Source organism: Cupressus sempervirens, chromosome 7, assembly GCF_028749045.1.
Source record: "Cupressus sempervirens isolate cs-2001-9-10 chromosome 7, ASM2874904v1, whole genome shotgun sequence".
NCBI lineage: Eukaryota > Viridiplantae > Streptophyta > Pinopsida > Cupressales > Cupressaceae > Cupressus > Cupressus sempervirens.
Genome location: NC_143124.1, coordinates 49,798,641 through 49,825,071, shown reverse-complemented (window position 1 = coordinate 49,825,071; position 26,431 = coordinate 49,798,641). Strand labels below are relative to the sequence as shown.

Sequence of the window (26,431 nt, the reverse complement as noted above, 5' to 3'; positions counted from 1 at the left end):
TTTGAAGACTTGTTTTTCTTTAGTTTTCTGTTTAAATTGTTTGATAGCAGCTTTCTTGACACCTAAATTTTCGAACTTTAGAAAGGGAATTATTGACTAGTATTAAAAGACTGAAACACAAGTGTAAGATATTGAAGTGACAGATAATATGCATACAAAAATGAATGATGCATTGCAACGTTGTTATGGACATCAGAAGCAACTTTTGTATTCTGTAACCATCTGAGGTGGAAATCTTCAACCATTGTAGATGGACTCATTCAGATCAATTTAAGGCCATGGAGAATCATGCTTGCCATTAAAATTATAAAAATATCATGCAAGGAAGACTTCTCTTTGTTGACAATATTTATATCCAGCAAACTGGAAAAATTAAGGGAGTTCAAAACGATCGAGAGAATGACCCAGAATACCACCAAAATACAAATGGTTGTCCAACCTTGCTGCACCGGTAATAAATGGGCTTTTAGAGTCAAAGAAAGCAATGGGTTCTCCATTCTCATTCAAGTTCAGAATGGCCCCTTTCTGAAACAACACATATGGGTTTCTGGTACTCCAGATCCTCACCATAACATGCCTGAATGCTGGATATTTGACAATCAGATCCCACAGCAAGGTTCGTCTCTGCAAAGAAGGAAAAATTGCATTGGACACTGACAAAAGATAAAAAAATGGATTTCAAAATATATAACAATAAGAGTCCGAGATCAGTAAATTTTGTTTCCTCCATCTAAAGTTCAAATGCTCTTTTGATGGTCAAGAAAGGAAGACAGAGGACCTAAGCTTGCAGGGCATGTTCATGTTCATTTGATGATAAGAAAAGTACTTTTCCTTCTCTCTGTTGATCTAAAGGTCAAGTTTTCTTTGATGGTTAAGTTTGTCTGCATGGATGCAAGGCAGAAAGGCTCAATCATGGGCAGATAAGAATTCAAATTTGTATTCTTATGTCCTCATCTTGTCCTAATAATGTTGATAGGGATGTCTCTGTTCATTCCTCTTAATCTCAAGGTGGCTGCTATTTCAGTAGTTTAGCCTTATGCACACGTAGGAAGGCCAGGGAGATTTGAGCACAAGAAGACATAGGAGGGAACATTTATGTTCTTTCATGGCCTAAGCTTGCAATTCATATAATTGATGTTTTCAGACTATTGTAACAGTTATGGTGTCCAACCATCGGTTGTGGGAAGATTTCTGGGATTTTACAAAGAAGAATTAAGAAAGGAAAATGAAAGAAATATATTTACCCCGAGAAGCCCAATCCAGAAGGTGCCTTCTGAATCCACTCTAACATTATCAGGAAATCCAGGTAGATTTTCTAGGAATGTTTCAATTTTGCCCTGATTTCTCTCATTTTAGCCAGTATTTTCTACACCTGAAAATGAAAGTTTCAAGAAAACCAAGAAGTCCTCTTGGGCAGAGAGAGCCACTCCATTGGAGAAGTAAAGGTCCTTGAGCAGAACAGTTGCAGCTTTTCTAATGGGATCGAATTTGATCAGCCTTCCATTAGGACGATTTTCAAATACTTCTAACTCAAGTTTTGCAGGGCTGTATTTATAGCTAGCATCTGTGAAGTAAATCACGCCATCTCTTCAAACATCAACTCCATCAGGCATCCTGTGAAAAAGAAAGAAGTCACCTATAAAATTGGTCTTATTTGATTATGAAAATTTTCAAACTTTTTTATAATTATTAATTCTAGATCATGCGGGGAAATCAAAGAAAAAGAGTTTATACATGTTTTTCAGTATACAATTTTATATTGCTCTTTCATAAGTGGTAAAGGTTATTTTTTAGGGCATAGACAGGCCAGCTAACAATTTGACATCGGAATGCCCCTAGTAAATTCCCTTCCTAATAAAATCCTACAAGGGGATTTCTTTCCAATTGTCTTATAATAATGTATGTATCTATCTTAAATTTTGTTCAGATAAGTTCACCTCGTAACCATGCTTGGGAATCAACCAAACCTTACCAATCCATGTGGATCGGAAAAGGTTAGAACTCTTCTTAGGAGAGGGTTCTAAGGCAAATCATAAGTATGGTGCTGAAGACAGATTAATCTGCTACTTGATAGATGCTGTAGAGTCACATCAGTCGATATCCCAGCTTTCCTTTTTTCATATTGAACTATACTTTGAATTACACTGACATCAATTGAATACCGTGTGAAATAAAATTTTTAACTTTGTAGTTACACTAGATCATTACACAGCCATAGACAGGCTTAATTTTTTGGCCTTTGCAGTTCGGATCAATTTGACTTGGTCATATTGCAATACTAATAGAGAATGCCACAGGACAACAAACACACCAGTAGAATCCAGTTGCAGCTGCTGGGTAAGTGCAATGTAAGCCATTGTTATTGTTCCTTAACACAGAGGCGAGTGTAAGTCTTGTACAAACATCAGAGAGGTGTTTTGCATTTAATTTCTCTGATCAGTGGTTATATGAATTTATCTGGCCAAAATTTGAGCCAACAAACCCTGAACAGAAAAGAAATCCACATTTGATTGTAATCTGGACAACTTAGCTGTATCTGGTATTTTTCCTCTTTGGACACAACTAGTTAGACATCATATTAATAAACGATTAATACAAATTAGGTGATCCAACCATGCGCACATCCTATGAAAAAGGACTTTTATCTGTCAAGAGCTAAGTCTTCTGGCCCATGTCACAGCCTTAAACCTAACTTTTCTGCCTTTACAAGCTTCTCAGTGGGAGCATAAATGCCATCTCTCATGGGAGAAAAGGCAAAAAAATCTTATGTGGTCAGGATCAATTTGACATGTTCTTACCAAGTAATTCCATGATGCTGCTGACACCAGGCAGCGAACAGCCAATAAGGCTGCAATCTCCACTTGGGCTTCTCCCATCTCAATTTGAATCAACTTTGCTTGTGTGTTGTTGCTTCAGATTGAAGTCTTCACACAAAATGCAGTCATAGTTAACCTTGTCACCAAGCTTGGGACTGAACCAAACCTTACCAATCCATATAGATCAGCAAATGTTAGACCTCAAGGCAAAACAAAAGCATGGTTGTCATCTCCAAAATACGAGGGCAAAACATACATAATTTTATTTTATTTTTTTTTTATGTTTTTTTTAACAGATTAATCACACTACTAAGTTTGATATGTTTTAATTCAGTTAAATCAGTTACATTGAAAGGTACCAATAAGCATTCCCGTCATACCTTGACATTACATTTTTTTTAAAAAAATTAATGAGTAGGAATAGACCGCTAATCCCGAACATATGTTAATAGAATGACTTTGACATTTGTTCCTTATTACATTATTTCTAAAACAATATACTTAAAATTATTCAAATAATAATAAAAACAAGGTAAATCAACTTTTTCAAAACAATGTAATTCAAAGGACTATCTAAATAATATAATCATCTGAAAATCAAATAGGTAAACTTTGTCTAAACTTTACTCTAAACTAATTTATATTTAAATCTCAAATATATTCTAATTATAGCATTTCTAACAATAACGCTATAATTTAAAATTAAATAAAACTAAATGACCATTCTTTAACCAATCTAATTAACTTAACTTGGAACATACTATCTTAGCATTACATCAATACTTCTAACTTTACGAACACGTTCAAACAAAACAACTTACTGTCAAAATTCTATTATTTCCTATAATCTAAACTAATTAAATTTTATAAATCAAATTTTAGCACAAATATGATCAATTAGCTTTAATTGAATCTTCAAAAAAATGAAATAGATCTATAGCTTAAATTAAATTAATCTTTAACTAAGACTAGATAATTACTAATTTATTATTCTTAAAATAACAAACAATCCTACATCCAACTTTCAATTACTATCTTCCTTTAACTAAATAACAACTAACACATCCAGTTATAATCTAACACTAAAACGTACTAAACAAAATAATTTAACACAAACGAATAAAACTAACATTTAATAATAACATGTAGTATTAGCTAGTTATTTAAATTTCCAACCAAGTTCAATCTATACCCATCAAATTCTAACTTAACAATTACGGAAGACTAAAACTAAATAAGATTTAACATTGCTATTCTAACATAAACTCTTAACCTTATAACCTTAAAAAAAATATTAACATATCCTAATTGATTTTTCTTTAATTAATTTGGAATTCCATGCAAATCCTAACAACTACCCAATAATTATAATAATTTTTTAAAAAATAAACTAAAATAAAATAATACTAAATTTAATCTATACTACAAACTATCTTACTAATACTAATCCTAAATTTACCTACTAACAACACTTTATTTAAGCTAACTTTCTAACTAACAAAATCTAATCTAACTATACACTAACTTTCCTTAACTAAGTTATAAATTAAGCAAAGAAATTACTAACTAAAACAAAAAAAACTTTAATAAAACAAAACTAACCCACCCTGCTCTTAACTAGTTAACCACACCTAAGCCACTTGGTCACATGACCTACCCTGCCTACTCCCTAGACCAGGCATCCCGTGGCTATACAGCCACGAAAATGCACTTCCTTTACATTTTTTTTTCCAACTTTTCAAAAAAAATTCTAAGTCCTCTCCTTCGTAAGAAAGTGCATTTTCGTGGCTGTATAGACATTGCCCATTTTTCCAAGCCATCCCACACTTCCCAAGAGTTGACATTCGTTGGCAAGAATAGATGAAAAGGTAAAAAAAAAAATTGAATCATTAAATCTGCCGTTACCATCAATATTAAGATTGCCCAAACCCCTCTCCCACAAACTTCAAGGTGCCTAGAAAACTCTTCCCCCTCCAACCCCCCAAACACCATCATTTCAAAAAAAATTCACCTCTCAGCAAATCAGATCAGCATGGGAACCGATGAGGGTGTAGGGTGACAAGGAAGGTTTGGATTTGATGTCAGTTTTGTGTTTAAAGCAAAAGACATGCACTTTCCAAAAAGTCAATTCCTTCAATGTTGCTGACATAGCAGACTTATGGGCACGTGAAAGTACTCTGTCCCAGCCTCAAGCCTTCTCAATTGGCTAGCAAAGGAAAATAGGTAACAAGCATTTATGGTGTAAAGTTTTGTACATTATAGGATATGGGTCCTTGGGATATTTAGAATATAAATATGTATTTATTTATAGGATTTCATTTATTAATAAATTTTATTTTTTTCTGTATTATATAAGTTGAGATATTATTCAAGCAACAAAAGAATGCTTATGGAATCTTAAAAGATTCTCTGTTCAAGAACATAATTCACTCTTTCTCATACATTATACAGCATCCTGTAGGTGCCTTTTTTTTTCAAAGTATTATGTGTATTTTCTTATGATGCTATCATCTTCCAAAGTGATAATTTAATTCGTTAAAGTTGGGTCATGCATTAGAATGCTAACTAAGATAATGTTATTACCTAGGGACTAAGTTCTTAAGATTTTATAAAAGATTACTAACTAATAATCTATCATCTAGTAATCCATTAAATCAATAAGTTCAAATACCAAGCAATTTATCATATCCTAAAAGTGGATTAATCCAAAGATTATGTTTGCAATCTAAATTGCATTTGATCTCGTATTGAAATTTCACCAACCATATGTAGAGTAATTTACCGTCATATCTTCATCATTTATTCAATTTACAAAGGATTGATTTCTACTTTTTCTAAAATGTAAATCACCAAGTAAATAGTATGTTCTTAAATTTTTATTTACTAACAATATCCATAATGGGATGTCATCATTCTATCTGAATTATCCAAAAAATAAATCAATACAATTACGAGACATACGAATGCCATAGGAAGAGTGAACACCATCACATCTTTTCTTTTCTTTTCTTTTAAATAGCATAAGCAATACCGAAGGAAAAATTACAAAACTCAAGTGCAAGAATATTACTCAATCTTTTCTCTTCTATTAATCAAACTGGTTCAAGGCTCTATCGGAAAAGAACCAATAAGAAAACCCGACATCCTTGCCACTTCAACAAGAGTTTAAAACATATTTTTGCATAATATTACAATACAATTTGAATTCTCTTATGGATCCTTAACCACGAATCATTTTCAATAACTTCAATGCACCAAGGGAATCATGGAAAAGACAAGAACTGACCCTGAGGACAAATCAAACATAACATGAAGAACAAAGCAAGCATGTATCCTCATCCTGGTTTTGCACAATAGGTTCAACATTGAACCAGACTAGGAAGAAGATGGATTTTTTCAATAGGAGACGTCGACCACAATACCATAACAAAGCCCTTTCGAGGCTAAAATCTCAAGAACTTCCATTGTTCCACAAATGCCCTTTCGAGGCCAATAATACAAAGATTTTCCTTCTTTCACTTCTTCAAATTACACAATTTCAAAACATGGTATGTGATGACAAGTAGGGGCCCATAACACCCTACCTTCTTTCCCTCTTCTCGTCATGAGAAGAGACTCTACACTATCAAGGTCCAAATAAAGCCCTTCCCCTGTACATGGCCACTTCTTCCCTATCCAAAGGTAAGTAATGCCAAAACAACACACAAAATCCCTTCGAAAGTCAAGCAAAACATGAAGGAAAACTAATCAAGAAAACATGATTCAAACCCTCCCAAGCATACCCATCATTCATACAAGCATTCCAACGAAAACCACAATAACATAAGCATGAACAACATGAGCAACCTAAACACAATGAACAAAGGAGATGAAGAACTCCTACCTCCACAATATTGTTATGGTAAAATGAACAAGTTGAGAAGAGCTTTTCCTTTGTTTCTTTCAATCTTCAAACTTTTCTCTAAAACTAGAGATTGGGTAACAACCAAGACCCTTCTCAAAAATGCCTCTAAATAAGATCAAAACTCAACTACCTCTCAATTGCAATAACTTCCCCCACTTGCATAACTTTCTAGAGGCTTCTAACCCAACTAAACCTAAGGTCAACCTCTAAGTGGAGTTAAGGTCATTCAACCCATGGTAACATCATTCAATTTTCGCACTAAAAAAAAATAGACTTTTTGAGTGACCATAAAAGTTAGCAAAAGGGGCTAAGGGGGTGGAAAATGTCCCCAACCCATACCCATACCCCTTGGGTACTTAAATTTCATGTTTTAAGGCATTTAGGATTAATTAGGGACTTAACAAAAGCTAGAAAAATTTAGGACTTTCTAACAACCTTCAAAAAGCAGATTACACACTAATCTTAATTAGGGTAATTAATCTCAATAACTTACTGATTAGCAAAAAGGTCACTAACCTAGTCTGACTTAGATCTTTAGGTTACACGGTCACCACTAACAACCATGCTAGAATGCATATACAATTTACAAGTGTCAAGTGACACTATAAAAAAAATATTGTTACGAAACATTAACATTTACTGACTACAGAATGATACATTCATTCAAACCACAACACAAATAAAATACAAACAATGGGGTTAGCATCTTTCATTAGATTTAACCCTGGTTTCCACAATTGGTACATAGGGTTCAGTTGTCATGTCCCCAATTTTTGGTGACAGTTCGATTTAATTAATTTAATTAATACTGGTTGTCCAAGGACGACTAATTAATTATTTTAATTAAATAAATAAATAACTTTATATTTAATAAAGTGACTTGGATTATAAAAATATTTAATAAAGTCACTTGAGGGATAAGATCAAAAAGGTTCTAGAAGTCTCTGGAGAGGATGGAGGGAAAAGAATAAATAGGCACCCCGAGGCTCCATTCGAATCAGGCAGTTGATTATCTCTCTTTGATTTTCAGATTGTGATTCAATCACAGGTGCATTGTGGAACCTAGGGTTTTTGCAATTGTCACAGTTGGCCATTGAGAACGATAACTCTCAATTGGTACGCAATTTTGAGGGTGTGAAATATCATCCGAATTATTGCAGATTGGAGGTGACATTCAGTCATTTCATCAGGGCAGAATTTGTGGCCTGAGGCCAAGTTTGGTGGATCATTTCTAATAATTGATATTTGTAGATTTAAGCTTTCACAAGGTTTATTATTTCAGGTGGCAAAAGGAGTAGGGCGACATCTTTAGCATTCAATATAGGAAGTCGCAGTGTGAGCAAATTGGAGGCAAAGAACGAGTTTCCAAGTTTTTCCTTCCAGCCAGCATTTTCATATATCATTAGAGGCCGAACCTGGACCGTAGGCAAGTTGCAAAGATCAGTTATGGTGGGGTACCTATGAACAACGATTGTATTAACCTGCGGATCACAGCCAGGAACGTTCATTGCATAATCAGTGGTCGGGTGTATTACTGCTCTAAGTCTGCTACTCTAGGGCATCTTCATCACTGAAGGCAAAATCAAAAGGTGAAATCGCAAGAACCAGCAATCACCATTTGGACCATTACGAAGGGCATTCATGCGTGCGAATTTTACACATCATTGATAGTATTGCGTTTGGGAATCTGACTATAATCGACCGTTGTCTCATCGATACAAATTCCTGCCTTCGATTACGGGTTTCACATAGGTTTCACACCACTGGAGACATCAGTCCAAGACGGATATCCTAGAGTTTGGTTGCGGGTAGAGTCTCGCTGATTTCAAGATGGCATTACTCACGAATTTGACCTCGCATATCTTTCGACAGCACACGCAATGGCAGTCTGAAGGAACTCTGTAATCGCACAGCACCGGCCTTGCTCACGACCATACAAACTGCACATCTTCGCGGATTCGCATTGCAACACGACTGTCAGTTAAAGAGAACGCAGGAAAACGACGTGGGTTAGGAGATTAGCCGCAGACCTTTTTGGGAACTCAGCAAAGTCGTGATTCAATATTGGGCGAACCCACAGACAGCATCCAACTCCGCCAACTAGTCATCGTTAAAGAGGGCGTCCAGCACGATTTGGTGAACCGCTAGCTGGACACAGAGAAACCTCAGATATCCGCGAGCTCCATATTGGTAAATGCATGTGCAGCCTGCGATTTGTCCACAAGGAATAATATTATATAATCTGTCGTTGACATGGATAAGGGATAACCGCATAACCATCAAGCGGCCAGTTTTCGGAGGTATCAGTCCAGCCCCAAACCAATTGTTGCAGATCCAGCATTTGAAAGTAGACGGTTTTTGGATCAAGCTCTGCATTATCCAATTATCAGTACAGTTACGTGATATTGCAATAAGGATATTGGTTGACATTGGATTCGAGGATTCAGTCTAATAGAGACTGATAGCAGCAATGAAACATTTGATTATAATAGGAACTTCTCCCTGAACATTGAAGGTATGATCACATTTTGCATGTCTTGGTGAATTATGTATTCATGAAAAATCTCATAGGGTATTGTACAATTCTGATTATGAGAATAGAATTTGACATCAGTTTGTAACTAGTTCGTTAAATAACCTTTGTTGGCTAACTGTTTGACAAAATGTCAAACCCATGAAGTTTAGTATTTTGATCGGGGTTATTCCAGTATTTGATAAACCCCCTCAGTACAATATTGGGATTTTGTGATCTTTATAGCTAGGGTCATTTCAGTGGTATCAGAGCGATTTTCTTGCCATCCTGTGGGGTGAAAACCAAATTACATGAGTGATCAGCACTCTACTTCAACCAAGATGGACAGGTACAGCACAAAGTCTCCGAGGACACAATCTTGGTCAAGTAATAGACATAGTATTCAGAGTCGGAATTGTGGAAAGGAGGACTATTCAAGCATTCAGGATGAGCTCAGGAAAATCAAACATAACATGTCTGAACTGTTGGTTAAGCACCACCGTATGATTGATAGGCTGTCCGACCCAGCTAAGGTGAATAAATCAACTGGATTTCGTTTTGGCAGATCTTCTCACAAAGTGTTGACTGATACAATGAGAGATGTTACTAGGAACCTTAATGAGGAATTCAAGGAACAAGTGTGCAACCGGTCAGAGGTTTCAGTTCGGTCACAGGAAGAAGTGGTGAAGGATATTATGCTGATGGATAGTAACTGTCAACTTGATACTTCAATTAAGACAGTTGTATACAGGTTTCCCAAGGGTGATGTCTCAGATACTAAAGGTGGTTTGGTTCCGACAAGCAATGATTTTAGTGAAGTGAGTTCAGATGATGATGAAGATGTCATTGTGCATGATGAGGAGATACCTGGTGAAAATGTGCAGACATCGAGCATTTATGACTTTGCTGACAGAGAGTACCAGGCTCAGTTAGATGCTTCGTCACATAAGAATGGAACTAGTAGTACTTCACATGATTTGTCCAGCCAGCTGAGGGTAAGCAAAGATAGTATTGTGGCTTCTTTATCTCATCATGACAGGATGCGGGAGATGTTAGAAGAGCACATCCAGATGATTCAGTTACAGGGAAGACATAAGGGAGTTCAGGCAAAATCTTCTTGTTGTGACTTACATGCAATTGGTGAAGGAATGGGAATGACGAAGTTGAGCTATTTACATCTTCTATCAGATCGTGACCATCTTCTAAGCCTTGCCAAAGACTATTCAGATGCCTTGAGGAGGAAGGAGGAGGAAATTGTCAAGCTTTCTTGTGAGCTTGAGGACACTCGAGCAACTTTGGCTTTACAGGACTGGGAGAGGCATGGAAATGAGAAGGGCATGGAGCTGGGCTTAGTTTCATCTTACATGCCTGACATTCAGCTCCCTGCAGCAGACGGATCATATGTGGTAGCTGATAATGATACGAGTTCGTCTTGCATTCACATCCAGGATACAAGGACAATGGCAGACAGGTATGTGAAGTTAGTTGGTATTGGTCACATTACTCAGGTAAAGAGTTTGCTTGAGTTACCAGATGTTCCCTGTTTACGAACATGGACTCGAGAATGTTTCAGCAGCGTTTGGGATTCAGTTAACCAAAGAACTTTAACACTTTATGGTAGCCATGATTGTTTGAGTACTATCATAGATTTGATTAGCAGAATACACGGTGTTGTCTTTCCTAGTGCCAGCAGCTTGTCCGATGTTGGTATTGGTTTTTATGCACCGTTGTTGGGTTTGGTTCATATTTCCAGTCGACCATTCTTGCTGAAAGGTGTCGAAGATTTTTCATATTTGGGAGCATGTACAGATGAGTCCCAAGATCTTTTTGACCTTGATGACATCCGGGAGAATGAAGTGAACAGTTTTGAAGATTCAGCTTCCTTGACAGTTTCTTTAGGTACAGAAGAGCTTGACAGCAGGACTACAGATTTTGACACTCTGGATGTTGATATGAGTTTTGAAGTTGATTCGAAAAATATGGATGATAATAATCCAGAGACCAGTATCTTTGAAGATACTCCTTTAGGCAATGCGTCAGAGGGAGTTTATAGAAGACAGTCTAGCCAGAGCCATCATGTGATTAGCCAATTGAAAGTTAGTGAGCGAGACATTGCTATCGCTTGTGAGCATTTTGATTCTGCTCGTCAGTTGTTGGTTATTACTGGTTGGGGTTCTTCTATGATAGATGAGTCCAGCGGTGGTTATTTTTCTTTGGCAGAGATTCATGCCTTGAGTGAAGCTGTCCGGATTTTGAAGCAGGATTACTTACGATTGGTAGCCGACCGTGATCACCTGGTTGAGTGGGGGAGTACAGCATATGAGGCACTCTTGGATCGTGAAGAGGAGGTGAGTGAGCTTTCCCAAGAGCTCATAGCGACTACTGAGGCTTTAGAGGACACACGGCAGGATCTACAAAAGTCGCAATTTCAGTTGAAGGAGGTGACCGTGGAGTTGGAGTATTTGCGGTCAAACCCAGCCCCAGACCTAGTTCATTTGTCTATTGAGGTAGATGACGGTAAGTACACTCCTACAGTTGCTTTTGAGGAGCTTATTGTTGAGATTGACACACATGTTCAGGGTTTGGAAGAAGTTGGTCCTAATGAGTTCGGGATATCAGTAGAGTCAAGTCTCCAGATTGATTCTTCTATGATAGTTGATAGTGTGGTATAGTTGAGTATGCCACCCTTACAGGAGGACCGATTGTGGTGTAAAGGGGAGTATGTTAATGTTTCCTCATATAATTTTTACTGCACTGAACCGTTCATGGAGTATTTGCTGGATAGTGCATGTGTTCAGTTAGACTCGCATAAGGTGACAGAAGGTGTTCTCATCCAAGATACTAGTGTTATTTGCAGATTGGTTGAGAAGATTATAGGGGTCCTTGCTACTATGTTACCTTACAGAGATCTCGAAAAGAAGTTTGTTGAGCAGAGTGCACAGGGTCCTATCCGACCTACAGTCACTCGGAGTCAGAAAATGGAGCCATCTGTTGATTCCCAATTTAGTGAAGATGAGCCAGCAGCAGAGTTTGGAGGTTCTTATCAGCGTTATATGGTAGGGTACGCTCATCATTTTTCTTTTAACACAGAGATAGAAGATTTTATTTCACGCAGATGTAGATTGGCTCCAGTTTCTTACCATCCATTAGGGGATAGATTGGCACCATCTTTTGAAAATAAAATTGGTAGTAGCAAGTTACTCAGCCTGCAGCATCGACACACCTGGAGTAGTTTTTCAGAGATTGGATTTGATGGCAATGATTCAGGTACCTATGGTTGTTGTCATATCTACAATGCAGTTGGGTGCAGGTGTCTTTTTGATAGGGGTTTGAGTTTTGATAGAGTTGATGTTTCAGTTGGCTTGAGTTCCGCAGAATGCTTTCTTCTACCGACATTTACAGTGGGTTTTCAGATAATTTCATCAGAGTTGTCAGTTGTTTGGATGTTGAGTACAGTTTCTCAGCTACTGGTATTGATGATTTCTCCACGGGAGTATGATGCGGATTGGGATAATACACAGATTTACATTTGGGACCCAGGCATACTGATTGGTTTATGGTTCAGCCATTGCTTGGGGACAAGCAATTTCAGGAAGGGCGGACTGTCATGTCCCCAATTTTTGGTGACAGTTCGATTTAATTAATTTAATTAATACTGGTTGTCCAAGGACGACTAATTAATTATTTTAATTAAATAAATAAATAACTTTATATTTAATAAAGTGACTTGGATTATAAAAATATTTAATAAAGTCACTTGAGGGATAAGATCAAAAAGGTTCTAGAAGTCTCTGGAGAGGATGGAGGGAAAAGAATAAATAGGCACCCCGGGGCTCCATTCGAATCAGGCAGTTGATTATCTCTCTTTGATTTTCAGATTGTGATTCAATCACAGGTGCATTGTGGAACCTAGGGTTTCTGCAATTGTCACAGTTGGCCATTGAGAACGATAACTCTCAATTGGTACGCAATTTTGAGGGTGTGAAATATCATCCGAATTATTGCAGATTGGAGGTGACATTCAGTCATTTTATCAGGGCAGAATTTGTGGCCTGAGGCCAAGTTTGGTGGATCATTTCTAAGAATTGATATTCGTAGATTTAAGCTTTCGCAAGGTTTATTATTTCAGGTGGCAAAAGGAGTAGGGCGACATCTTCAGCATTCAATAGAGGAAGTCGCAGTGTGAGCAAATTGGAGGCAAAGAACGAGTTTCCAAGTTTTTCCTTCCAGCCAGCATTTTCATATATCATTAGAGGCCGAACCTGGACCGTAGGCAAGTTGCAAAGATCAGTTATGGTGGGGTACCTATGAACAACGATTGTATTAACCTGCGGATCACAGCCAGGAATGTTCATTGCATAATCAGTGGTTGGGTGTATTACTGCTCTAAGTTTGCTACTCTAGGGCATCTTCGTCACTGAAGGCAAAATCAAAAGGTGAAATCGCAAGAACCAGCAATCACCATCTGGACCATTACGAAGGGAATTCATGCGTGCGGATTTTACACATCATTGATAGTATTGTGTTTGGGAATCCGACTATAATCGACCGTTGTCTCATCGGTACAAATTCCTGCCTTCGATTACGGGTTTCACATAGGTTTCACACCGCTGGAGACATTAGTCCAAGACGAATATCCTAGAGTTTGGTTGCGGGTAGAGTCTCGCTGATTTCAAGACGGCATTACTCACGAATTTGACCTCGCATATCTTCCAACAGCACACGCAATGGCAGTCTGAAGGAACTCTGTAATCGCACAGCACCGGCCTTGCTCACGACCATACAAACTGCACATCTTCACGGATTCGCATTGCAACACGACTGTCAGTTAAAGAGAACGCAGGAAAACGACGTGGGTTAGGAGATTAGCCGCAGACCTTTTTGGGAACTCAGCAAAGTCGTGATTCAATATTGGGCGAACCCACAGACAGCATCCAACTCCGCCAACTAGTCATCGTTAAAGAGGGCGTCCAGCACGATTTGGTGAACCGCCAGCTGGACACGGAGAAACCTCAGATATCCGCGAGCTCCATATTGGTAAATGCATGTGCAGCCTGCGATTTGTCCACAAGGAATAATATTATATAATCTTTCGTTGACATGGATAAGGGATAACCGCATAACCATCAAGCGGCCAATTTTCGGAGGTATCAGTCCAGCCCCAAACCAATTGTTGCAGATCCAGCATTTGAAAGTAGACGGTTTTTGGATCAAGCTCTGCATTATCCAATTATCAGTACAGTTACGTGATACTGCAATAAGGATATTGGTTGACATCGGATTCGAGGATTCAGTCTAATAGAGACTGATAGCAGCAATGAAACATTTGATTATAATAGGAACTTCTCCCTGAACATTGAAGGTATGATCACATTTTGCATGTCTTGGTGAATTATGTATTCATGACAAATCTCATAGGGTATTGTACAATTCTGATTATGAGAATAGAATTTGACATCAGTTTGTAACTAGTTCGTTAAATAACCTTTGTTGGCTAACTGTTTGACAAAATGTCAAACCCATGAAGTTTAGTATTTTGATCGGGGTTATTCCAGTATTTGATAAACCCCCTCAGTACAATATTGGGATTTTGTGACCTTTATAGCTAGGGTCATTTCATCAGTTTTGTTTCTCTGTTAGATTCTCCAACAAATAAATATCCTACACACTCATTGCACACATCAGTATCTCAAGAAAATCACATACATATATATTCAAAACTTATCTGGATGGTTACATGAATCAAAACATGAATCTTTCATATAATTTCTATTTAATTCATTTCTACTCACATTTAATCATCAGCAACCACATAATCAATAAAACATAACTTATTCCTTAATTCAGATTAAGCAATAGTACAACCATCGTTAGGCATGCATATACCTAAACATCATAACATCACCAATAGGGCATACGGTACCATCTAAATTTCATATAACTTAATCATCATGGTATCAAAATCAACATCCTCATTATCAGGTGAAAACACTTCATACCATCATTAGTAAAACTTAATGTTTTATACAGACAAGGTGATGTAGTATTTCTTGAATCACTAAGTATCTAAAACATGAATGAATCAGCTAATCTTAGTTTCTTTAAGGATATTTACAACATAAAACATTACTTCATTTCCAATATAGTCTCTTATAACAATTTTAACAGAGGATTCATTTTTGATAAGTACGTGTGAGGAGGGACCTTACAATGGTGCTGACGACAGGCTAGTCCTCTACTTGAAAGATCAGTGCACACCTCCAAATTCATTTTTTCATATGGGCGTAAAATTTGAAGTACAGTGGCATCAATTTGACTCCTTTGAATGCCTTGTGCACCACAGCACTGCAAAATGAAATTTGAATTTTTTTAGTTTTGATAGCCTACTGCACAATGCACAGCCACATTACAATTTTTGGCCTTCACAGTTTGGGTATCCTTGTTTTTTTTACTTAACAATTTGCCAGCCTGTATTTGCAATGGTTTAGATTCTAGAGAAATGCTAAATTGGTGTAGTATGACAATAGCCACTGCAGTGAACAAATCAACTGTCTTGCCAGCCCATTGCATGGGCAATAACCACACCAATACAGCCCAATTGCAACTCTTGGGGTATTTCAGACAAGTATTACTATTGCTACGCTTTGATATTGAAACCAGTGCAAGTCTTGTAAAAATTTACAAGATGTGTTTTGGAACTAATTTCTCTTAAGTGGTTACATAGATTTATCTCTGACCAAAATTTTAGCCAATGAAAAATGAGCACAATAGAAATTCACAATTAATTAGTTCTAAACTGCAACAAGTCTAAAAGCTTTTCTAATTTGCGACTCTGCCCCCCCTCAACTACATTATGCTCTGTTATTTTGAGTTTTAACAACAAATAAATCGTTAAAAAGATCCCAAAAGGGATTAAATTGCAAGCCTATGTATCTAAGTTATTGATGCTAGTTCTGATGCTGATGCGGGTGCGGAGTGCTGATGCCTGGATTTTTTTGGGGGGAGATTTTGGATGCATTTGGGTGCATCCATTAATAAATATATATATAGTTTTTTTTTAATTATATATATATACACACACTATAATTTATGTATGCAAAGTAATGCAAGAAATATACAAAAATAAAACATTCTGTAGCAATTAGCATATTCAAATTGAAATAATAGTAGTGTCAAATTAATGAATTACTCAAGTTCAAGATTCCAATGCAATTCAAATTACAAAATCAAAACATAGTTCATGCTTCAATGTTGACCAATCAAGAGTCAAGGCTCAAGATTCACAAATCAAATTCAGTCAATCAGAAATGGTGCTCAAAATAGCCGGATTCTCCCAGATGCTCGACCGATGCTCTATGGATGCTTTCCCAAGCATCCTTCACACATCCGCAAGCAAGGATTACACTTCCTACCTACTGATGTTAGTTTTGTACCACTACATAACATATTAGGAATTGAATACTTGATACGATGTATCAAACACACAATTCCTTTCTTGAAAAGTTGATACTCATGAAGACATGAGAATAACTCCAACGTTCCTTACACCTGTGGATACTAACTCAGTTATCAATGTGATTTTTTGGTAATCACGTAGGCGGTCTTACACTATTCATTCGAAGATAACTTGGGGGTACTTCACTTTCTTGACTTGTTCTTTGCTTCTTGATCAATTTCACTTTCAACTAAGTTCCTACTACTGAATGCTCATTGCTCTACTACTACTCCTACGGATGGAGAAATTAGGAAATGGACAGGGATCTAACCAAATAAAAGCTTTCCAGCGGAGCTACCTCCATTGGTGCAGTGATTCTAAGGGATACTCTTAGGATTTTCACATTGACACCTATCTTCCAATCCAACTTGAAGTACAAGCAATTGGACTAGATTACCGCAGAAGGCTTCCTAACAAGTTGCTAGGATGCTAGTGGCCTAGTATATAGGTCCTTATCAAACATTCACTAACATCACCATACAATTAGCCATCTACTTCTACTCTAATAACATGAAATGAAATCCTACTTTAATTTGAGAGATGAGAACAACCATGCAATACACCAAAATGATCATGTATATCCACCATGCAAGCCACAACAATGAATAGAGAACAATTTTGATAGTATTTTGGCAACAATTCTCCAACATAACTCCCTCATAAATAAGAGAAAAATGGCCTTACATAGAGGCTCCAAATTACAATGAATGGACGAGATTAAGAGGCAAAATCAAGGGCCAAGATTATATCTTACAAACCCTAATTAGGGTTACTATTATTCAACCAATTACATGAGGGCACCAACTTTGTGGGCCAATGAGAAAATTACAATAATTTGTCAACCAATGAGAACATAGGACACTTGGCATGATTTGATTGCATGCACATGAAAGTGCCACCTCATCAACCTTATCTTATAAATTTATTCAATCCTTGAGATAAGGTGAAGCCTTGGATGCTTGAGCTTGCCCTTAGAAACTTTCTCATCACCACTCAAACTTTCTCGTACTTGATGTCCTGACCCTAAAAGTATGAGGTCTTCATGCACTTGGGGTAATCTTGCCTTGGCCTCTATGACTTCCTTGGATGTGAACTTCTTTGCAACTTGAGAGCCTTGCTCTTGGCCACTACCTTGAAATCGAACTTAACCTCCCTCATTATCCTTGCCTTCCTTAACCTTCCAACCTTCCCATTCGAATTCAACCAAGCTAGCTTTCATGAATAGCCAAGCCTTGCCTAGTCTCAAATATTTTCAAATCTCTTCTACTAATCCGCTCTTTCTTGAAATTGTGGGGCTTCTTGAATCTTAATCTTCAATCAAATTTTCCCTTCACCCGATTTCATTCTTCACTAAAGCTCACACTTCAACCTTTGCCAACTTGCAATCAACTAGAAGGGCTAGGACCCCATGTGAGATTGCTTCTAGTTTTGCACTAACCTAAGTTGTAATTCTAGATTTTCACCTATAATTCTAGCCCAATCAAATTTGCCCCTTCCATTTGCAATTTCATCAATAAAGAAGTACATCTAGTTTCTGGATTGCATACCTTGAGCTAGGCCCATGATCCGTCTAAAAAGCACCATGAGATCACCATAATTTGATTTGAAGTCTGCCACTATGAGCCTTGATGATTTGGTGACTCCTTTCTTTCCTTCGTGCAACCAATTATGCTTTTGTAGATCTTTTCCATGGGGAATTGTCCTTCCTTTAGTCTGTCCTTTACCTGTATCATATTTACTGTATCGCAATTGGTATCAGTTATTCACCTCATTTTCGAGAAGAAAGTTGTTTTGCGCATCATATCCTCTTTGTCTTTCTTAGTATTTGTTCCCTTAGGGTTTTTTCTTGCACTAACATCTACCATCCTAAACACTTATTTCCGCCCCTTCGTTCTAAGTGATATGGACTACCTTTATCGATCTCCAACCTTCTTTCTATCGATGGATTCTACACCTAGTGCCTCACCAAGTCCTATCACTACATTTACCAATCTCCAATCTTCAGCCTAGGTGTGGGACTACCACCTATTTCTACCCCTTCATTACCTTAGGATGGACTACACTTATATCTCCCAACTTCAACCTAGGGTGGTCTAGCTTATTTCTGCCTTGCAAAATGCACTATCATGAATTCTACACTTATCAATCTCCAATCTTCAACCTAGGATGGGGTGATGAAGTGGTGGATGATGAATGCAAAAAGAACCAAGAGAAGCAAAACTAGACAAGAACAAAAGAGCGAAATCCACTCAAGGACCACTTTCAACTCTAAATGAATTGAACTTACCTTTACCAATCGCTGCGTCTTCTTTTGAATTTCAGACCAGACCTAAGAATTTCAAGTCCCTTGCAAATATTGATGCCTTAGCTGAAGAAATCAGAATTCTGCCCACTTGAAATTGCCCATGCATGTGCAAAAAAATCAACCTTTAATCACCTATTTCCTTTGCCAAATAATACTATCCAAATCTTATGCAAAATCGCAGCTCCTCAAGAAAATCAGGCTTCCACAAATTTTGGCTCCACAAAATTCGCAGCTCTCTATGGAAATCAGACATCAATCAAGAATCGTCTAGGGCAAAGAAAATCAGATCTACCTTATAAAAATCACCAAGAACTGCCCTATAAAAAAAATGCCAAGGAAGAAGAGTTGCTCCCATATGCAAATCTGCCCTTTGCCAAAAATTGTCCAAGGAGGAAGAGCTACTCCAAGCATGGAAGATGAAGATGGAAGAATGAGGAGACAAGGGGAAGGAGAGTCTTCTTATACCCAATTCACTTGCCTACCCTAGCTGGCCAATTTGCACCTAGGAGAGGAAAAAAAATAAAAAATATTAATTAGTGCACAATCTGGTTCTAATTAAATGATAAGACAAAAATTAATTTTGCCACAATGAGATTTGCATTATTAAATTGTCGGTTAGACCAAAATTGCAAAAATAAAATTAATAAAGCCTTGGAGATGCTAAACGTTTTCATTTAATGGCTATTTAGTAATTAATATATCATTAAAAATTGGATTTGGCAAGCCAAAATTGATTTTTTCAATTTTAAATTACTAATTTCTTTAAAGACTTTAAAATCTTCAAGGCAAATTTAATCCATTTAATGTCAATTTTTGCAATTTAATCTAAATCAATTTTGCTATGCAATTTTAATTTTTAACCAAAATAAATCATTTCTCTAGAATCCAAAATCGATTTTCCTATTTGATTTCACCATCACAAATTTAATTTTCTTTACCAAAATAAAATCAAGATTTTCCAAAAAAAAATTATATCTAACAAAAATTTCATTTCTTTGAAAATTACTCAAGTTTATACAATTTTATCCAATTTCTCAAAAAAATCATCTAAGTACCCAAAATTTTGTAATTTTATCCTGCCAAGTATAGTTCTTTGAAATTTGTTCAGCCTAAGGATAAAATTACTCGTTCCAAAAAATCAAGCTTAAAACCAAGTGAGAAAACAAACCATAACCTCCTCCCTCCTGGCCTAAAGGTGTCCAAGACGTAAAATTTTCTAAGATCAGAAAATTTTTAGACAACTTCCAAAATTATTGCCAAGGCGACCAAAAAAAAGGGAATCCCCAAAGTTTTGGGGCGATGGTGTGAAAACTTCACAACACTACCCACCTCTGTGCAAAACCCAAAAACATTCGTGCATCCGCATCCGCAACCGCATCCCCCATAAAACATGATGCACCGACAACTTAGCTATTTAGGGTTAGTCGCCATGTTTGGAAAAAAAGATTCAATCGATTGATTTGGGAATTTATTCAAACCAGCGAGTCCTAATCCTATTCATTGTTGAAGATTGTTGCTGCGATAGAGATTTTTCTCTCTAGAAATATGGACATTATTATTGTTATGGTCACCTTCATCTAAAGAGGACACTTATGATTAAATTGTAATATTAAATATAACGACATGTGTCATTCGACATGCATTGACGCATGAATATTCGAAGAGTTGTATTTGAAAATAAGAAATTATGTTATTGAGACCTTCGGTTAGAATATGAAGAATCCCTCTATATGTTATAGATATCACTTCAAGTGAAAGGCATTGTACACTTGAATTCATATTATCAATAAAATGATCTTTTGTTGTATAACTAGGTTTTCCCCTTCATTTTCAAAGAGTTTTCCCAAGATATCTTGTGGCGTTGATTGTATCTCTTTTAAGGTTTTCTTTACTACTATTTATCATCTGATTTTTGGGCTCTATCTTTAACATGGTATCAAAGCCAAATTTGGAAGCATATAGATTGGTTGATCGTCTGGAAGGAATCATTAGAGTTTTGGTTGCATGTAAAGAGGGAAAGTTTGCATGCGATCAAACTGTCTGGTCTTTGCTTGATTCATTACCCACGGGAGTACTCTTTTGATGTCGCATTTCTTCAAGGAAGCAATAAACGATAAAAAGCAACAGTGACTGGAGATGGCACTCAATATATATGCATACATTTTGGAAAAAGTTAGAGGCATCACCACGAAGGTTAAATGTTGGTTGCAACGATTGCATGCATGATCAGGGAGTATCGTTTATTTTCATGTTTTTTAATCATTCATGGATGTTCAAATTTGTTGAAGGAACTCATATATTTTCCTTTTCGTATTTGGTTTAATTCAAAATGATTATTGCAATGAATGGCAGGTCTTACTCAGTATTATGGAAAATTGATGATCGGGTTTTTGTTTTGGTCAGTTCAAGAGCATTGTACTTATTCAGGAACAAACTACCTGAGGTGTTTGGGCTTTTGGCAGAGTATTATGCTAAGTGTGTTTTTTCTGTCTTATGTTCTCTCATTCCTACTCATGTTTCTATGTTGTAGCAGCTATGTCATGTTCCTCAGTACATTTTGTTTATTCCTTGATTTCTATTCATCATCGTGGCATATGTACTCTTCTGGCATCATCATCTTCTTCCATTGCCTGGGCTTTGTGTATGTGTAAGCTGACTCAGAATCGCCATCAATGGTTTGGCATTCTTTTTTAGCGAGTATTACTATGTCTAGGATAATATTCATATGCTACCATTAATCGCTTTTATAAGGTAATTCTATTATGTCCTTGTTAATGTCAACAATTTTTTCAAAAGTCGACAGTTTGTCATTTGTGCCATTTCTTATTCTCTTGACTGCTTGGTCTTCTCATCGGCAACATTCGAAATGATTATTACTAATCTTTGATGAGGTTGGTTGTGTGAGCATTGAGTCTTCTATTAAAACTCGATTAGCTTCTAAATGCGCAAAAGTTTTTCGTAACGACAATATGGAATATATTATTCACAATTATTAGTATATTTCCAGAATATGTTAGAGAGTCTTGTACTCTCGAGCGATATGTATTTGGAAGTGCCAATGTGCAATTGTCTACGAAAGAAGTTGTCCTGAAATCATTTTCCAGAATTTACGGAATGTAGATTTTTGTGTTTGGAGAGAAGACATTAAAGGTGTTGCATGTGGCTATTCATTGATGTAGTGACAGCGATTGTCAGTGTTTTTTTTGTCTTGGCCTTACAATGAGTGAGCTCCTAGCTACATGGTAATTGGGAGGTATGGATTATTGCCATTGTGATTTCCTAATTGTTCCTCCTTGCCACATCTTCGTCAATGCATGTGAGGATGTGTATTCATCCTAGGCATTATCTCCACTCTTTATTTATCAATTTATGTGCTCATTCTTGGCAGTGACATGTAGTTTTTAAGGCAACTGAATTAGATTATACTATATATGTGATCAAAATGGTCTAGCTACAAGTGCGATCTTCTGGCATCGAAATTTCCTATCTGCAATATGTGTGAGTTCCAGTTTTTGAAGCATTGAATAAAGTTGAAGAGGAAGACCTGTCAGAAGTTGATAAGGCTAATAACGACATTGGAGAAAATCAAAGAGCTAAGCTTTTCTTCCTTGAATATATATTTGATTAGTGTATGTTATTTTATAATTACGAAGTTGCAGAAAGAGAATAATGATTTCTCATCAACATAGAGGAAAAATATTTTATGATCATGTTTCCCATATAGATCATAATGATTTTGAAATAGTATGTTTTTTAATAGGTTGACTTTTCTCTCTTGGTTGCAGGATGATCAAGAAGTAATAAGATGGGAATGTTGCTTTTATATCCAAACGAAGATTCTCAGCCTTAAAGCGAGGTTGCATTCCTATTGCTATGATCAAAATAATTCTTAATAAACAGGAAGTATTTATGGAATCCCTATCTCGATAATATTTTAGGTATTGTAAAATTTAAGACTTATATTGGAAAAGAGTCTCAACTATGATTTCTTATTGATTATGAGTTCTCAATCATGATAGTTATTAGGTCAACCTGATAACCCTTTCACTCTGGTAGTGAACGTCATGTTGAGAGATTCCATGTGTCATCATGTTGAGAGATTCCATGATGGGAATTGGAAGTCATGTTGAGAGAGTCCATGACTGTATCATGTTGAGAGAGTCCATGATAAAATGCTAGTTGTAAACATTACTAACTTGTCATGATTGAGAGAGTCCATCATGTTGAGCGAGTCCATGATGAAAGCTTATTGTCTTTCTCACAGGATTGTCATGTTGAGAGATTCCATGACAACATTATGTTGAGTGAACTTGTGATGATAGTTGATTATGATTTTTGGCAGGTTTTTCATGTTGAATGATTACGTGAATATGAATAATTGTTGCAGGTTTTCTTGTCGAATGATTCCATGAATTTTACAGCTCTATGTGATGAGATTTTCTCATTGACATTTTGGTTGTAGCCTTTTATTATTATTCAGCTAAAGATCTCCCTCTGGCTAAGAGGAAGTGTTGAAGATTGTAGCTAAAGATCTCTCTCTCGTTGTGGTCATCTTCAGCTAAAGAGGACACCTATGATTAAATTCTAATATTAAATATAAAGATGTGTGTCATTCGGCATGCATTGAGGCATGAATATTCGAAGGGTTGTATTTGAAAATAAAGAATTATGTTATCGAGACCTTCAGTTAGAATATGAAGGGTCCCTCTATATGTTATATATATCGCTTCAAGTGAAAGGCATTGTACACTTGAATTCATATTATCAATAAAATGATCTTTTGTTGTGTGGTTGGGTTTCTCCCTTCATTTTTGAAGGGTTTTCCCGAGATATCATGTAGCATTGATTGCATCTCTTTTATGGTTTTCTTTACTGCTATTTATCATCTGATTTCTGGGCTCTATCTTTAACATTCATGGAATACCCTCTTCACATCTTTCCTATCATTTATCTAAATTTCCAATATAAGATAATGAACTAAACGATCATTAAAAAATAAATATTAATAGTGAAGATTATGTTGAAGACTTTGGAATTCATAGTTACTCTATTGAGGGGGTTATCACAAATTGAAGGTGATTCTGGTTGAAAGTTTGAACAGTTGGTTTGCTTCTTTCTATACTTGAGGGAATGAAACAATGTCCTCTGCTTTCATGTTTTAACTATAAATCTGACCAACCAGCGATTTTGATAAACTCGTAAACTTTTCTTTTGTTTTCCAAATTCACACTTACTCTCGGCTGGCTCTTTTAAACCATGTAATGGATCAGTAAATCTATAAACATGAACAGATATACAAGGTAAATCAAAAACAATTGAACGCCGAGTTTCCCAGATGTATGTTTGAAAAATGGCCTTCATTCACTTCTATGTGCCTCTGAGAGAGAATAGACCACTAGTTTCTACTTACATTATTAAATTGTTCTTGTCAGTTTACTAATACATGGTGTTCCAAGAAGAAAAATAGATGAAATCGAAGCAGGGGAATAGATATCATATCACATACTTGAATTTTGATCCTCCAGTGATGAAGAGAGGGCATATTGTAATCTTCAAATCTATTTATCACATATCTTGTTATATAAAACCATTTCCATTACCATTCCTTCAGACTGTCATGACATAAAGCAAATCATTTACATTTCTTGCAAATAACAATAAAGAGAAACTGATTTATGTTCACTGTTATAACCTTTCTGATAGAGATCAAAAGCCGACAGAAAGAAACATAAAGACTTAATAAAAATACATTTCATTTAATGTCAAAGTCAACAAAACATCAATGGCTCTCTGGTTAAAACCAGAGAGCCCAATTTCCTCTCACAACCTATTCCTTATTCCTCTAACCACTCTGTCGATCTCTCCCCACTATTACAATAATGTATTTCTTTTAAAGACAACTTTAAACGGTTACAACCGTCTACCTTCCCGTGTCCCTTCTTATCCATATTTGGATTTTCATTACAAATTTCATATGATCCCGATTACAATAACATAATAAATAGACCATTTCACATAATGGTTCCAATGACTTAATAAATAAATCATCTCCGCTTAATAAATAAATCATTTCGGAAATGAATTTAAATAATATAAAATTAATAGAGGGAGGTGTCCCTGCACCATCCAGCTTCATTGCACAAGACCTCCACATTGTCTTTTGTCACATTTAGCAAGCCCTGAGAGAAATTTTACAAACACATGATGAATCATCCATCAATTTCTTTGTGAAAAATGGGAATCCTAACTTTAAGTTTAAGACCTGCTAGGTAAAACACAAACAGAAAGAATAGCTTTGAAGATGGCAAGGCATGGGTATGTAACATCTGCAATCTCCTTTTAATGGGACAACTTTTAAAACATAGCATCTACTTATTAAAAACAATGCTCTGCATCAAAACACTTTTAAAATATAGCAGATAGCAGGTGCACTTTTAACCCTTGAGAGTGTATGCATATGCCGTAGATCAGACAATGAACTACTAGTATACTTTACAGGATGTTACTATAAGACATAGTGAACAATATGTGAATGCATAACAGATAAATAGCTTACCTTACGAAGTTCACAGACAATGAGCTCCCCATTAGTACCAAGCGCCACACCCAAAAGCCGCCCTCCAACAAATGTCCAATTCTCCACCCTCCCTTCATCAAACCAGACCCTTTTAATCCAACCATCCTCACATCCTGTGAAAAAGGATTTATTGTCTCTGTCAAGAGCGAAGTCTTCTGGACCATGTACTAGCCCTAAACCTATCTTTTCTGCCTTGTCAAGCTTCTCATTGGGGGCATAGATACCATCTTTCATGGGAGGGGACGACAAAAGACTGATGGGGGCAGGATCAATTTGAGATGTTCTTACCAAGTAATTCCATAATGCTGCGGAGGCCAAACACAGAACGACCAAGAAGGCTGCATTCTTCACTTGGGCTTCCCCCATCTCAATTTGAATCGACTTGTTTTATGTGTTGTTGCTTCACGTTGAACTCCTCACACAAAATTTATGATTGTAGCCATGTTGAATTCCAGCTAAAGAACAGAGTACCCTGAACATGTTTTTCTTCGTTTGAAAATAAAATTCGTTTTCTTAAAGCGGTAAATATACTTCTTAATTGTAAGAGCATGTCAGAAGTCCTGTTGTTTATCCTGGTCAGTGTTGGACTCATGGTGGAAGATGGAGCCGGCTATACCGAATCAATTAATTGATCGAGAACAACCAAGAATTGAGCATATAATTGCAGCAGAACCGATATTATGTATAGTTCCTTGTATATTTATTTTGTGTTTGTTTAATTAAAAAGTTAGCATAATTTGCGTCGATAATTGACTGAAAAGCGCTAAAGAATCGTTGACTTGTGCTTTGTTTTTCTTATATGGAAGGAAGTATATTCTCCTG

At 36.5% G+C, this 26,431-nt stretch overlaps 1 pseudogene; it reads right to left on the bottom strand.

The window, feature by feature from the left end:
* Positions 1–372: 372 nt before the first annotated feature.
* Positions 373–25,991, bottom strand: LOC149545425 (uncharacterized; annotated as a pseudogene).
* Between the last annotated feature and the right edge of the window lie 440 nt (positions 25,992–26,431).